Raw genomic sequence first — 16,690 nt, forward strand, 5'->3', positions numbered from 1 at the left:
CAGCCTGACTTCTAATCCATATCGCAAACAGCTTCCAGATGCCTGAATCCCCACCACTATTCTGGCATCTCTACCCTTCACAGATGCCTCTCTATGAGGGGGGTCTATAAGTAAAATTGGGTGTATTTTACTAATCATTCATTTCCAATCTTCCTGAAGGGGAACTTTTATTAATAAACTCTTTTCATCTGTCTCTTTGATTAGGAAGGAGATAATCGCTTAGTCATGTGAAAGGGGGAAAAAAAAAAGATTGCTGGGGGGTCGCCTTTTTTAACATGTGCTTGAGTGGAAGGAAACAAATAAAAAACGCAGAACAATGCAAGTACTAAATGGTTCCAGTTGAGCTTGAGCGGTGGAGTGGAGTGTGAATAGAAAACGCGGCGGCTGGATTGGCCTCGCAAGGCAAGCAGAACTAATTCTTCTGATCCCGGCTACTTCGCTGGCAGCAGGCACGTCAGCTGGACCTGTGCATCCTGGCTGGCAGGTGGACGCGGGGGGAGAGGGGCTCAGAGGAGGCCAGACGCGCACCCCGGTTAGGCGGGGTATCTCCGTGCAGGATACGTGGCTTGATAGAGGTTTTACAGTCCGTGAGAAGTTACTCAAGTTTTTTCTCCGCTGTGGACCGTTCTGAACGTATCTTCCCTTCTTATGCGCACTTACTCTTCTCACAGTATTACGCTCTGGCTTATCGCTGTGTTAGGTCAAGCACGTTTTTGTTGAAAGAATCAGGACATTTATACAGCCTGCTACCTATCAGCCCTTAATTACAAAGCGTAGTCTGAAAGGAAATTTTCACATTAAGGCACATTTGTCTTCCAAACTGTGGTATGCTTTTATTTAAGACACTTCTTGGATTTGGACAGCGTGCAATGGCTGATTTTTAAGCACATACAATTATAATTTTAATGGATCAATGAAGTCAAATCGTCAGCTGATATAAACTGGCTTATTTCCATTGACTCATCTGCAGATTGGCCTTGATAGACGGTCTTACGCATATAAGTTTTAGTCATGAAATTAGGTAATTTTATTAACCTGATTGAATCAAAAAAATGCTGACTCGCAGGTTTCAGTTGAGATCGGATTTCTTTCTGCTTTCCGTTCCTATTTCTCACTAACTTGTCTAACAATTGATTTGCATGATTGAAAACAAGTCTCTATATTTTTATTTTTGTTCAACGTTGCCTAAAATAAGTTGTACTTGTCTGGCTTTAAAATGCTGGTTAAGGCTGACTTTTTCCCCCTCCTATGCAAGGAAATGTAGATTTAAAGAAATGCAGATGTTTGCAATACTAAGAAACCTTTGCTCAAGAAGATGTTTAAAAAACACATAATTTTATGGAATTCTTTGAAAGTTCAAAGTTAAACATATGCTTAGATCATTTTCTGGTTTGGACTCTAAGACCACAGCACTGTAATGTAGGTTTTCTTAACATTTTCTATACCTCAAAACGTAAAAGTATTGTGAAATTGTGACTTTATTATGTGTTGTCCTATAACGCTGCATTGAGCTTTTCCATTCTCCGTCACCCATAGTAGTTAATAATTCTACTTATATTTCTCGGAAAGAATGGTAACTGCAGTACTGAAGTTCATACTGATTTGAGAAAGTTATTGACTGATTGATTAACTTCAACATACCTGAATGGAAAATTGAAAATTGTCATTGTTATGGAGGGTTTTTGTGTCGATAATACATGGGAATTATAAACATTTTTGAAATCTCTGATTTGTGCTGACTTCCAAAGTGTTTCCATTTCTCATGGGGACTAACAAGGGTATTTACAGAAGGAAAGAGAGAAACTTGGCAGTTCACCATAGATGGGGCTTCGAACACTTACATAAAACATATATTAAGGTCACTTGTCTAACTTCTGCATCTTTCTACTGGTCTGTTAACCAACTGCTCTGTGTGGATGAAGGCCTACTTTTACCAGAATTTCCACTTTGATGCTTAGAATCCTTTTCAAGTGAAAAAGTGTCAAAACAAATATGTTATGGAAAAGATTTGAGTGTGATGGATCAGTTTAATCTGAAAATTCCTGGCCAGATCTAATAACGTATGTTTGAAATATTAGGAAAAATAGTATGTTTTCCCATAAATGAAAGGTGAGTTTCATGTGAAACTTGTTCTAGAATTAAAGCAATCAGGGTTCTGATTAATTTTTATCACAAGTTTAAAAATACTTAGCTGTTTTCTCAAATTTTTGACTTGAGGAATTAGTAAATAAGAAAGTACTTCAGCTTACAGTTTTAAAAAGAATGCATTTCTAGTACTCATTGCCACAAAGGAAAACTGAAGAAGTAAGACCTAAATGTAAAGGTTCAGGCAGTAAAACAGAATCTAAAATGTTTTGTTTGTTTGTTTGTTTTTTAATTTTACAGTTCTTCAGCTTCTCCCCTGATATGGCCCTAGAAGGCAGCATGGTGCTGAGTCCCCTGATATGGCCCTAGAAGGCAGCATGGTGCTGAGTCACAGGTTTCCAGTAGGTCATATTATCAAAATATTGAGATAATTAATGATGAAGTTCTTTGTAGATGCAGAAAGCGGCAAAAATAATCTCTAGCTCTCATGTCTGCTGGCACTCCAGCACTGGGAGGAGAGCCAGTGCATGGAGATGCAGACCGAGCTTCACACAGCTCATTTCTCCCCAACCCCTTTTCTAACCCTTGTGTGGGGATCCTGGCTGCTGCAAGGTAAATTCAGAGATGGTCGGTGCTTGTCAGAAACCCATCCCCGGAAGAAGTCCAATAGTCTGCAGTGAGCTGTGTAACACCCACTCGTGCTGCTTTTCCATGCGTGGACTATCCATGACAGAACTGGTTTGTGATGGCTGTGGTTTTTTAGGGACTGCATGCAAGAGTCGGGGTGCTGACAAGCACCTTGCTGCTGCTCACAACATGCGAGCTGGGAAAGGGGAAGCCCTGGGACCGAGAGCTCCAGGAGCAGTGTTTCTTAATGGAATATTGGGCAGAGGCTGGCATTCGAGCCCCTGATAGTTGTAATTTGAATAAGGGGATCTGGCCTCATGCTCACTTTTTAATTTAGTTCAGATTATTTTTGTTTCAGTCTATTATGTTTTATAGATCGGTTTGCACATGCTAATTTTTGAATATTTCAGCATTACTTGTCTTCTCCAGCTTGGATCTTTAATTAAGTATAGTAAAAGCGTGGAGTGTAAAAAAAAATGAAATGGGTTTAGTGCAACCCTCTCATCTTTGTAGTTTTCTCATCTTCAAAATCACAGCTTGTCTCTTCAGCATAGGTAAAAAGAAAGGTCCATCTTCTGCTTGCATAGTGGGAAAGGGCTGGTGATCTGTTCAAAGGAGATGGATGTGTTTGGTAACTTGCTTCTGGTGAACTGAGGCTCTGGCGTGTGTAACGTGGGCACATTAGAGCTGCTGGTCTGAATTAGTAATGGTTCTGATCCATGCTGTGGGAGGCACAGCAACAGAGAATCAGGCCTGCAGTGCAGAGAATGCTGCTAATTGCATAACTTTATGGTGTTCTAGGTGGTATTGAATTTTTAGAGTGGGCAGGGCATGGTGTATGGAAAAGATTCTGTTTCTGTGGCACTTCTGCCTTCCCTCTGGTAAACTGTGTGTAGCTCATGAAATACTTGAGCATAAGAAACTTTTGCTCTGTAAATTTACCAGATTGTGACAAATTCTGTGGAAAGAACGTGCCTGGAGCCCAAAGCTGAAAGTACGTCCAAACTATAGTGCACGTTGTGTCAGAAGAAAAATAAAAATAAAAATAAAAACTCTCAGTTGACAAAGCTTTAGTCTGACGTTGAAATAGATATTATCCTTCAAATACAGGTGCTATTTTCCTGCCAGTACACAAGGAGTCATTTTCATTGTCTTGTATTTTAATAAGCATGTATGTTCCCATGTGTAGGAAAAGGGTCCTGGTTAATTTTTATATACACTCAAAAGGCCTTTGGGCATATTTTACCTTAATGCTTTTTCCTTTGTTTGAGAAAAAGAGCTCTCAATCAGAAAAGCAAGAGATTAACATAGACTGCAGCATGGATGCTGGCCCGTTCAGTTTAATTCACTGTTGATAATAGGTATACCAGATCATGAATAATAACAGGTTGTTGCTTTGCTTCTAAAGTTTCCTCCTTTTGGGTCTTTCTGAGAACAAAAGGGGACACTTTAAAGAGCAGTTTGAGATTTGACTATAATAAAAAGTTCTGTAAGTATACTGAATATACAAAAAAAATTAAGCCTGTTACAGTATGTAATGACTCGTTGGCATATGTTTTCTCCTTATGCACAAGCTGCTGACTTTGGTAAAGCAGTTGTTTTTTGGAGTTGTACTGAATAACATATAGTCTGGTTTTAAGTATACATTTAATATGCCCATAAAAAACACAGCAGAGTTGCTTTATATACAGCATAGGTTAAATGAACACAGTGGCTGATTTTCTACGCTAAATCACCAGGTTTCCTTAATACTTGCAGCTTACCTCAACACATAAGCAAGTGAGGGCTATCACAGTTTTCATTCACCCACTCTATACACATTCATTTAAAATAAGTATTTTCACTTTCGCTGTGATCCTGTGTCAGATCTGTTAGAGGTTCAGATAATGCTCTCTTTCTGAATACAGATTCAGGCAATGTGAGAGGACTTTCCGCCCCGCTCCTCTCTTCCATCAAGCATAGTTGTGATGTTTGAGTAACTCCCAAACTCTTCTTGGTTAAGCTTACTCCTATTATTTCAGGAATCACCCCTTTGCTAAACTCAGCAGTAGAACTAAATTACGTGGCAAATCATACCACAACTGCAAAACACAAGTTTTCTTCTTTTTAACATAAGCCTGCAGCTACAAACCTTCTTCCATTTATGTAAAGGCCCACCTCGTCACAACCTTTCTGTTATCACAACATGCAAGTCAATGCTAAAGTCTTTCCTTCCTTCCTTCCTTCCTTCCTTCCTTCCTTCCTTCCTTCCTTCCTTCTTGGTCTGTGCTATACTGATGTTAACAAACTCTCACAACACTCTTGCAAAGTCAGTGGTTAACTGAAATTATCCCTGCTAAGTACATGAGGATCTTAAATCTGAAGATTAAGTCATTTCTCCCAGGCCAGCCAGGGATTCTGTGGTACAGTTGGGACCATAACTCAGGACCTGTTGACACTCAAGCCTCTACTTATTCCATCAGACCATACTATCATGCCTTCTGACTAAGGAAGATGTTTCCCAATTAGATGTAAATTATACGGTTTTATATATTATGTTTAATTAAAGAATGAGCAAATAGTTGTGACAACTGGCAAGATGGTTATTTTGTACCATCTCGGGCTCAGCTACAGCTACAAAAGGGGCATGCAATCAGCAGTTGTCTTTAAAAAGAGCAGTTAGAATAAAATGATTAGTTTAATCAATTTAGACCTATTTTCTTAAACAAATGGAACTCTTAGAATAGCTCACACTGTTCAGTCTGGAAGAAGACTTTATATGGCTGAAAAGGAAACATTTTAAAAAATATCATTACTTTGTCTTGAAAAGATGAAATTGCTTTATTTCATATAATTAACACTTTTTTACATTTACCAAGGAAGTATGGAAGTTACTTGTGCTCAGGGCCACTAATTTGCTGATGTAGGTGATATTCTCATAAAAAATGAGCCCCATAAAAATTAGAGCTTTAAAAACATGCCTAGATCAGAAACTGTTCAAGATTTTTTTTTTCATTTCTGAATTACTTGTAGTTTACTAAATGTTTAAGGATCTATTTAGAACATACAGTGGGGTAGTAGTTGGATTGGAAGGTCAGTTTAGCAAAAGACACACAGAACTACATCCCCTTGATAAGAATAGTTTTATTGTGCATGCTTGTCATACAGCAATTTTTCACACTGCATAAACAGTCGAACAGCATTGTGAATGACTCAGGGAGTTGAAACATGTTTCTGGAATTTGTTGAATTGCACACTATAATCACTTAATCTGCTTCAGATCAGTTAAGATTTTCTAGTGCATAAATACACATATAGCAAACTCATTCCAAGGCATGCTTAAAGCAGAAGTATAAGTGTAATAGGTCCTATTCAATTCCTGCAATATCTATCCGTTATTTTTTAAATGATACCTGTGTGTAGTTTGTTTAAGTAAAGATATATGTAATGCCAGATTCTAAAGATCTTCCATAAAGTCTACTGAAGTTGGTAAGAATTGTTCCACTGAAGCCTACAAAATTTAGGTTAGGCCAAGTGAACTGTAAACTTCTGAATATGTTTTTAAATGAAGTTAGTTTTTAAATTATTATTATTTTTTTTGTAATGGAAAACTTGTGGGTGCTAACACATTTAACTGATTCTTATGTATCCAAAATACTTCAGATGTTTATCTTTAATCAAATTAGTTGCTTGATAGTTTAGCAAGCTCTTAATTTCAAGTTCTTTGAAATTGGTATAAACCACTATACCATACTCTTAATCAGCAAGATGTATACTCTTATCAGTGTGCTTTACATTACGGTGGGAGACATCGATTAAGATGTTCTTAATGGATTATCGGATATTATCTCCTGTGCAATTTGTAGAGAATTAAGTTAATAATTTTCCGATCTGAGATCCCAGAAAATTTGATTTTCTCTAATAAGGTATGAATTATAATCAGAGTAGACAAATGATTAGTTTTCTGTAGAGTCTGAGGATTAAATTTCTGACTGCAGTTCAGACGTATAGATTTAAAAGAATACAGATAAGGAAAAAATCAGATGTTTATAGAAACTGTGGCATTCTAAATCAATAGAAACTTAATAATTTTAAATACCTCTTATGCTAGAAAGCTTTTGAGATGGTATTAGCGAGCACACTCCTTAAAACATTAGAAAACAACCCTGGCAAACCATAGCTTAAATATTTCAAAGCTCTGTTGCATGTTAAAGTATGCTTTATAAGGTATTAAAGTATAAGGGTCGTACATCTTCAATTCAGATAAAACTTAACTTTAATTTCATTCATTGGCTTCCTGTTATTTCAAGAGTTATCGTCTCCTCCCTGGCTTTAGAGTTAGTCATGAATTGTCATCTAAACTTCACACTTTTAGGGATGACTGATGTTGCAGGTACTTGTGAAGTCTGGTTAGCAACAAGTTAAAGAGCTTAGGTCTCAGCGTAAACTCTGCTGAATATTGACGTCAAGCCTGCAATTTTTCTTCTACTTTATGTAAATTTGCTTATATTGTACTATGCAATGACAGGCTCTGTGTACCTGAAACACCCATTTTCTATACTTTGTGGCATAAAGTGAGAAAGATACCTATCTTTTTAATCTGGGTTTATTCAATGAGTACTGTTCATTTTATACTGAGCCCTGTGTGTTCCATTGTAAAGTACATTCCTATTTATAATGCTTTACTTTAATGTAATACAGTACCTATTATTAAAATGTCAGTATCAGTCAAAACAGTGATTGTCTTTAGTTACAGCAGGCAAATTATGTGCCCCGTTTTCACTCATGACTCAAGGTAATTGCTGAAAGAAAGTAACGATCGTGCTTTAAAGAATGAGGTGGGCATGCTGGGGGTTGAGTTGGGGCAGCTATTTTGAAACAGTGTTTTGAATGTAGTGGTGCAAAATGTTGAATTGATTAGATCTGTTAGAAAGGGTGAATTAATTAATCTGTTTGCCCAATCCTTTAATGGTCAATATACTTTACTCTTTTCATATGGTGATGGAAGAATTTGTTTTGTTCAGGTCTCTGTATACATCCTTACTGTGTTAGTTCATGTTTGCATTACAGCTTAATGCTGAAAAAAAAAGATTTGTCTTTGGAAAGTGTGATTACTCCAAACAACTGATTCAGTTCTAAACATCTGAAACAGTATACAAAACGACAGCTGCATTTGGGTAAATACATCAAATATACAGAAATGTATAAAACTTAATCACGTCATTTATAGTGAGGCTGTTAAGCTGCAAATTGCATTGGAGAACATGTTAAAAATAAGGGAGTCACCTTAGCAGTCTGCCCATACTGCTCCTTTACATTAGTCTGAAACTAATTCTGCATCAGCGTGAAATGAATTGGATTTGGTTCATAACCAGGACTTGAATATTATTTAGTTCTTACCAGGGCTACATAGTGAGTTGTGGAAGTGTCAGTCATAAATCATGTTTGTTAATGGACTTGCTAGGAAGAGAGATTCTTGTTATATGGCCAAGAGAAAGAACCGCAGTTTAATCAGCTTGGTGAGTGGGACACGTACTGTGTTTCTAACAAATACTATTGAAAGTTATCACAGAAGAAATTTTTACAAATTTACAGAAGTCACAAAACTATAGTTTCTCTTTAGGACAAAAAAGGGTTGTTTAACATGAGGCAGATCCTTTCTAAGTTCTCAAGACTTACACAAAAGGTTTCAGGGGTTCTTATTGACCTGTTAGGTAGAAAGCTTAGGTAGTTTATCTTTTTTAGATATTTCTATCTGAGAGTGTACAGTCCCATTGTCAGAGGAATGCTAGAAAAGGAAATGTTTTGTGACCGCCCCAGAACACTAACAGGGATGGTGAAAACCTGAGAAGCACTCTCTGTAGTTATTGTGTTGTCTATTTTGGATCTGGACTCGAAGTCTCAGGAAGAACAAGTGCTTTTGAGACAGGCATTAAGAGTTTAGTTTTCCCACGTCCTCTCTCTCTTGATTGATTAGCAGATCAGTGTGCACAAGCAGGGATAATGTCCAGACTTTGGAGATATTTCTTATGGATAAATAATTTAAAAGAAAACAGTTTCTCTCTTGGGAACAGACTAAAGAACAAGTCAAAACGAACAAAAAATCTGGGGGAATTACCTCAATTCCTGGGAAATAATCCTTTACCAGGCATGTTTGCAAAATAAGGTGAAGTAGTATAGACATCTTAAGGTTTTTCAAAGAATCTGAACTGAGTTTGTTTCAAGATCCCACTTCTTATCTTGATTAAGAGTATGGCGCAGTTATCTAAAAGACAGACTCTTCTCATTATGTTATCGTCCAGAAGTACCCAGATGAGAGCTAAAAAGACAAGAAAAGCAAAGAGGGAAGTATTAATGCTAGCTCTGTTTTCCCGAAAAGTAACCAATGCACAAAGATTAAATTCCTTGGCCAAGACCACACAGGCTGTCAGTGGCAGATCTCAGCTCCCAAATCCTATAAGCCTTATTCAGGTGCTTGAGGAGATGTATTTTCATCTTGCAGAGCCACAACTGTTTCTGTGGCGCTAAATGGATGAAGAAGCCCCCAACAGTTTACTAGTGTAGTGCCCTGGAGCTGCTTTTGTTGTGACATGCACACAAAGAGCGTGGACTTAATCAATGTTACCCAACTACATTGTTTTTGGAGCTTTGATTCATGAGTTCTGAATTCATGAATCAATTTAAATCCTGCTGGGATTGGAGAGGGATTTTTCTCAATAGAGGGATCATCTCTGTTAAATTAATTATGACTGGAATTCAACACAAGCTGAAGTGTAGATGGCTTTAGCATGTGATTAAAAGACCCTCTCTTAAAAAAATGACCCCCCAAATTTCCCTTATGAATCACATGTATACATATTTCAAGGATCTGATGGCTACAGACGGTATATGACGTTGGCTGTGCAGCCAATTGCCTCCCTGTTTGGATGCTAAGCCTGGCATAGACACAATGGGTGATGCCTGGACACCCTTAAAATCATTGGAGTTTTGCTATTAACTTAGTAGGGGTTATAGCTAACTCAAAGTCTGATTTGTGGATTACTGAATCAAGGCGGGACATTAAGGATCTCTAAGCAGTCATTTGTATGTCCTCAGCTGAAGGCTGACCCTTGTCATTTTGGCTGCATTTTGGAATAACACCAAACTTCAGTGCGGTAGCATTGTCGGAAGATAGTCTAACAGTTGGATCCGCAGAAAACCACACTTCAGTGAACATTAGAGATGCATTACAGATGATAATCAGTTTGTGTGGTTATTTTTGTACCCATCATAGAGCCTCAACCATTTTGAGCATTATCGGTGAAACTGTGAAATAGTACAAGTCTATCTGGCAGCGGACAGTGGGGAACAAAATAAAAAAAAATTCCCAACAAAAGCTGCAAACAAAACCAGTGCACATTATGCAGAAATTGCCTTGGCATGCAGGTCATTGGTGATTTCATTTGTAAGTAATGTTTTGATTGTCACAGATTATATGTTGCTCTCATCCCCCTGACATTTGTTGTACAGCGGGATTGATTTTTGTGCTCCAGTATGAAAAGGTCACTTTGATCAATGCAGTGTAATTGGCACTAAATTAGGATCATATCAGGTTATTTTGCTATTTAATGATGAAATATTAAAGAATAGCATGGGAAGATTGCAGGCACTAAAGTGCACTTTAAACCTGCTGTAATGATGTTTTATTTTGTGGGAAAAATGGAGAGAAAAACAACTAAAGTGCAGAAAATGACTGTGATGTATTGGAAGAGTGGCCTGGAATTATATATTTTCTCTTGAAATAGACTGAAAGCCCCAGACACAAAACACCAAACCCAGCAGTCAGTCCTGAATCTGTTATACAGAGAGCCCTTCTTTAGAAGTTTTAACGATGATTGTGCTCATTATGTACTAGTTACAAGTGTTAAGTCTTTACAGTCTGCATATAATGAGTGACCAAAAGTAGACTGCTGAAGTTATGCACTTAGGCCAGGATTCAGGGCAACACTTGAGATAGGTTTAGATACTATTAAACTCAAAAGCAAATAATTAGGCACATGCTTAGTCTACACCTGCATAGGAATAGGTATAAGCACATAAAGTGCTTCTCAAACCAGCATCCTTACAAATATGTCAGGATTATGCGGAAGCACTGTACTCAAGCATTTCTTGTTTTTAAAGATCTTTCAAAGGTTGTTTATTCTTGCTACTTTTTGTTGAATCTAAAAGTTGTTTGCTTCATTCCCCTCCCCCTTTTAGGAAAACTCAGTGTTACATTATCAGCATTTGTAGAACAATATCTGCAGTGTATAGAGACAAGGTTAACATCTTAACCTTTTAAGTTTGTACTCCAGCTAGATAATGTACTTAAGGAGAGCAAAGCACCAATGAGATTTCCTGCAACATTGGCTGCCTTTAAAGAGCAATCTTTTGATTAAGGTTTTCTAAAGAGTGGATGCAGAGCACGCCAGTGTTCTCAGGCGTAATGGGGAAACTTTCCTAAGGTGGGTGACGGGAATTAGGTACCTGCATTCATATTTAGGCACCTGGTTTGATGCAACTTAAATGGAACTCTGAATGCTCCGATCCTGGAAAAAAAAAAAAGAAAAAAGACAGAAACAGGCAGCCTCAGGCAAGTTGTTAAGTCGATTCTCACTGAATTCGATAGGATTTTTTCAAGTCAATTCAGGAGACAATGGCTTAGGCTTCTGTGGGTCATGCATTAGTCATCCATTTTAAAAAATATTGCATATCAACTCTAAAAATGGTGATGAAACCTACATCTATTCATTAGTACTTTAAAACAAAATCTGAGCACGGGTTTATGAGTCCCACAAGCTCAGATGCTTCCTATTTAATGAGGATATATTTAGAACGTGTTTTGTGTCAATATTTTTTCAGACTTTGCATCTAAAGTAATGATAAGCATCATAAGTGGTGTTAATAGTGTGTGTTATTTTCTCCACTGTAAATACACGCACTCTCCAATTATTCTGAAATGTTGCTGAACAAGAGCAAGCAGCATAAGATTATACTTTTAAATGCAGCTAATGTTGCAAGAAATTTGTTTGAAGCTTTGCTGCTGTTAAGTATATTATCTAGCTGCAGCATGAACTGCAAAATGGCTAAGACATTAACCTTGTAAGTACCATAGAAATATTATTTTAAAGCTATTAATAATATAATACAGTAAAATGGAACTAATATAAACCCTGAGTGTCTTGCTTTAATTTATTTAGCAGGCTATGTTTGGCTTAATCGATGCTTAAAACTTCCCTTGCTTTTTTTTTTTACGTTGTTCTTATTAAGTATTTGAGCTATTGGGCACAATTAATTTAGGTTAAGTTTAAAATGTATCTTATAAAGTCTGTTAAGAGAAGATCCACAATGAAAGAAAAAGAGCATTTACTGGACTTGAGAGACATTATGGATGTGTGAATGATCCAGTCAGGAGAAACATTGTTTATTTATCCATGGAAGGACAGAAAAAACTGTATTCGTGATGAAGAGAAAACGATGGAGAAGGTTGCTGAGGAGATGTGGGAGGTGACTGTGGGAGAAAGGTGTAGGGAGTGGTACATAGAAAGGACACATTGCAGAATGTTTTTTTTTTTTTTTAATAAATAGCTGGATTAGCTCTGGCATATCCCACAATCAAGTCTGTAATATGTACTGATGCTGTACCACAGTATGCATGAATTTTCCATTGGCCAGTAAGAATTTACTGCCAAACAAAGAAGCTAGAATACAAAGGGGAAAGCCTATAGATGTATCCTGTCCCATTTTCAGTATGTTTTTCCCTTGCTTCAATATTTTTCATAGAAAAAATGAAAATTAAAAAAGAATTAAAGGCATGTCTTTAAATTAAAAAAGAGAGAGAGAGAAACACATTGTTATAGGAGTCCCTTTTGTGATTCCAATAGTGGAAAAAAAGTGATTGATTTTGGATAGTTAAGTGCATGTGAAGATGGGGGGAGTGTAAGTGATTTCTCAAATTTCTTTTAATCTTTTAAAAAGTAATTTTTTGTTTCAATAAGAATTTAGTGTTGTTTAAAAGCATATTAACACAAAAACAGCGAAGAATTTCTTTCTAAATAAAAATGTCGTGGGAACTCTAACAAGTTTTCTAAAGCAAGTAGTCGACATTTGATACCTGATTATATTAACTATTCCAATAATACATTTGCGAAGATTCTTCTAATATAAAAGTGCTGTGTGAGCCAGCATTTATTAAGATTTGTCTTTGTTGAAAATAAATGTGTGAAACAACTTTGGTACAATCAGAAAATGAGGTACTGTGAACAGAAATGAGTATACACCTGTATATAATCAGTTAAGATAGTAGACCTCAGGACTTCCACTTGATTTAGGATGGAGAAGATGGGATCAATGCAGTGACGTCAGGAATATAGTGGTGATTAACATCTGCAATTCAGGAAGAATATGAAAGTGCTTTTGACTTCAGAGTCAAGTTCTTTACTTGAACTGTCTCTGATGACTGAATTCTTTTTACTCAGAAAGACCTGATTGTCTGGCCATTTCTCCCTCAGAGCTGGAAAGAGACAATTTCTGATGCCGTTTGTAATCTAATCTTTGGATTATTTGATTTATTTGTCAAGAAGTGCACATGAATGCCATGAAATGACGTTGGCAGTGGAATGAGAAGACCAATAGTTTTTGGTGGGCTTTATGATACTGCACTTTAAATACATAGTGGAGTTTTTTCACATTTAAATTTGATATAGGCATACAAGTCATTCATTTTTAAAATCAGATATATGTATTTTTATAATATACTGGAATTGAATTAATACTGTGAAAAAGCAAAATAAAAAAGTCCAGTTCAGGGATATTTAGTCAAATTGAAATGAGTTAGTACACACTTTATGTTAGATTTCTTAAAATCTTAGATTAAAAAAAAATTATTTAAATGCCACAACATTTTAAACTTCTAATTGCAAGTTTTAAGGTAGAAAGAGGAAGCACCATAGTAAAAGGGCAACAGGAATAAAATTTAGGATGTAGAAATAAAAAAATATAAATTCAAAGAGCAGTTTGGTCTGCTCACTTTTACCCATGTTGGACACTCTGTCCTTTCTTATCCTCTCTATCAATATTGATAATAAATGTTTTCCTAAACTAACTCTTGCATGCTTCTATTCGGATGTCTAGGAACCATCTTTTGACCACTTGATACAATTCCATCCAAAGATGATAGCATTAGTGATGACTCCATTTATTTTAGCCTAAAGTGTGGACTATTTGCATCTCTGCACTTTACAGATCAATATGTTCATCTATTTCTGTCATGTATTTGTTGAGAGAGCTTGTGACTTCTTAGGAATGGCTTGCCTTTTTACCGAGAGTCAGGTGCCTGGAAGTCTGAAAGTCCCCGTCTAAAATGTATGAGAATATTTTTTCTTTTTCCCGGTTTTAGTCGTCTGGGTGAAAGCTGAAAGCTGTCCCCATTTACTGCAGCTCCTGTTTTATTCTTTCCCAGTTAAGCTACTTTTACTGTGTATATAATGCCTAGCCACCAATACACTCTCACCTGCACAGACTGAATCTTCAGGGTGACCAAGTAATTTACAGTAATTTACGTATGGGTCTTTGGTCCCATTTGCTTCACATAGGCACATTGCCTAGGACTGAGCTATGAGGTATGATGTCATTTCTCTTGCACTGGTTAGCACTTACTGCAGTTAGTTGTTAAAATGGGTCAGTGGGTGAGGAGTAAGGAGAGGCAGCCGTGAAGACATCTATCAAAGCGGTGTGCTTGTCTTGCATCTGCGGAGAACTGTATGCCTCTCTCCCCTCTACACCAAGTTACAGCCTGTAGTGGCAGACAAATACCCATGAGCCTCCATGCATAGCCACAAATCCTAGATGAAAGTTCCCAGTCCTGCAATTCCTCCTAAAGCTTGTCTCCGTAGAGGCACTGGGTGTAAAAGGCTCTTACCTGAGCCTGGGGAGGCTCAGGATTTGGGCGGTATTTCCTCACCTGGAGGACCCCACAGAGTTTTTCCATATTAACTTTTCCTCATCTTGGGATGGTGGCTGGTTGCCATCTCGTCCCTCGGGAGGCACGCATCACTGAGTCCCAAGCTCTTCAAGTTCTGGTGCAGCCACTTGCCCAGCTGCCACCCTGCTCTAAGGAGCTCTCCATGGCTCGTTACTCAGCCCAAAAAGCGTTTTGGGATGCAGCAGGGGCCCTCTGCCCAAACTGGTGAGCAGTAGTGTGTGTCTTGGTGGGTCAGGATAAGGCGATGAAGCAGGAATTGCTAGGGAGGCCTGTGTGCTGTGTGACGGGAGCTGGGGGGAAAGGGATGTAGAAGGGGAATGCTAGAAGCAGAGGTAGGAGAGAGCAAGCTGGGACCTGGGGAGCAAAATTGCTCTGATTATCGAGAGAGGAGCACAGGAGCCTGCTTGCGGCATGAGTCGAAAGAAATGTAAGGTTGTATGCTAGCAAGATGTCTCTTTCCTTCCCACTGTAGTTGATGCAGGATATCTCCATATACCTTTTTTCTTCAGACAGTGAAGCATAACTTTCCCCACTTTTCCTTGGACTGTGATTTCTCTGGTTCCTCACCAGTTCTGGGCAAGACCCAGGGGGGCCTTTGCTTTACCTGAGCTGGTCCTAAGAAGGTGCTCTGTGTAGAAGCACAAGGAAGAAAGGATAGAAAGGATCTATTGGACCTGAGCCTCTTTTCTTGCTGTTCTGGATAGTCACATCATATCATCCTATCGGTTAATTTTTTCAGTCATTTTAAAACTAGCTTTGTTTCTTTATCCTTTTCTGCTCGCGAAAGACTGGCAAAACTCACAGAACAAAACAAACAAGAAAGCTCTTTTCTTTCGCAGGCATTGTTCCCCTGTTTTCAGTACGTCTTACTGAGGGTATAAACTCTTCAGAGCAGTTGCCTCTCCTTAGGTCCATTCCTTAATATAATGCTGGAAATAACGTATTAGGAAAGGTAGGGCCAGATTCTGCTTTCCTTTTTTGTGACATGAACAAATTTTTATTTGTTTATTTTTTCCTCGCTATTTAGAGGTGTAACAGTTATCTGTTTTGGGCGTGCGGGCTACCTGCCCGTGTAGCATTTGGGTTCAAGCAGGTAGGTCAATTTGTAAGATAAAGATTAAATTTCCTGTAAATGAATACTTCAAAAATGTCACTTTCATTCTTGATATGGGATCTTATTGCTGCTGTCATAGATAAAATGAAAGGCTCTAACTCCATCTAATGTTCAAAGTGCTGAGCACTCAGCATCTGTGTAGTATACTTGAAAAATATGACAGCTTTCCTAGGGTACAAATATTATTCTCTTACCGTCACGATTGCGCAACTTAAAAATCATGTGAAGAACACTCACAGTATGATGCAATGTAATATAATAATATCTACTTTTTTGCTTTCTTTTTTATTCTTAATGTTGTTTTAACGCACTGGCAGCATTGAATTTTTTTTCAATGAATCAGCTCATTTCAGTAAGCTTAAGGAGAAAAGATGCAGGTTTTCATAAGATTACAGTGAAATCAGCAGTGATGAAACAATGAGATTAATGCTCTTATCGTAACTGTAACATTTTCAGCTCGTTCCTCCTTTCAGCATTCCATCTGCTTTTATAGCAAAGCAGTACTCACCAAGAGTTTGATAAATACTGTATTTGTAACATACTGTACTTAATTAGAATGTATGTGTAAGCGTGCTGATTAAGTTACAGTGTATCTCAGACAAATAATGTACAAACAGAAGAAGCTGCATGTGTGTCTATGGACAGAGCCCGTACCTGTAAACGGACACGCATGGATACAGACACCGTCTTTTCCTTCAGAGCATATCTTCCTGTATTCGAATCCAAATTTGAAAATCTGTGAACCACGATAATATCAACTCCCAGTTTCTTTGACCCCTCATAAAACAAAAGAAGAATGAGTGTTTGGCTAAAAGGATTCTAATGATGCCTTTGGACTCTTATGTTCACGTAATGACTAGTAGAAAGATTTATATGCCCTGTGT

Source organism: Struthio camelus, chromosome 2, assembly GCF_040807025.1.
Source record: "Struthio camelus isolate bStrCam1 chromosome 2, bStrCam1.hap1, whole genome shotgun sequence".
NCBI classification, from domain to species: Eukaryota; Metazoa; Chordata; class Aves; order Struthioniformes; family Struthionidae; genus Struthio; species Struthio camelus.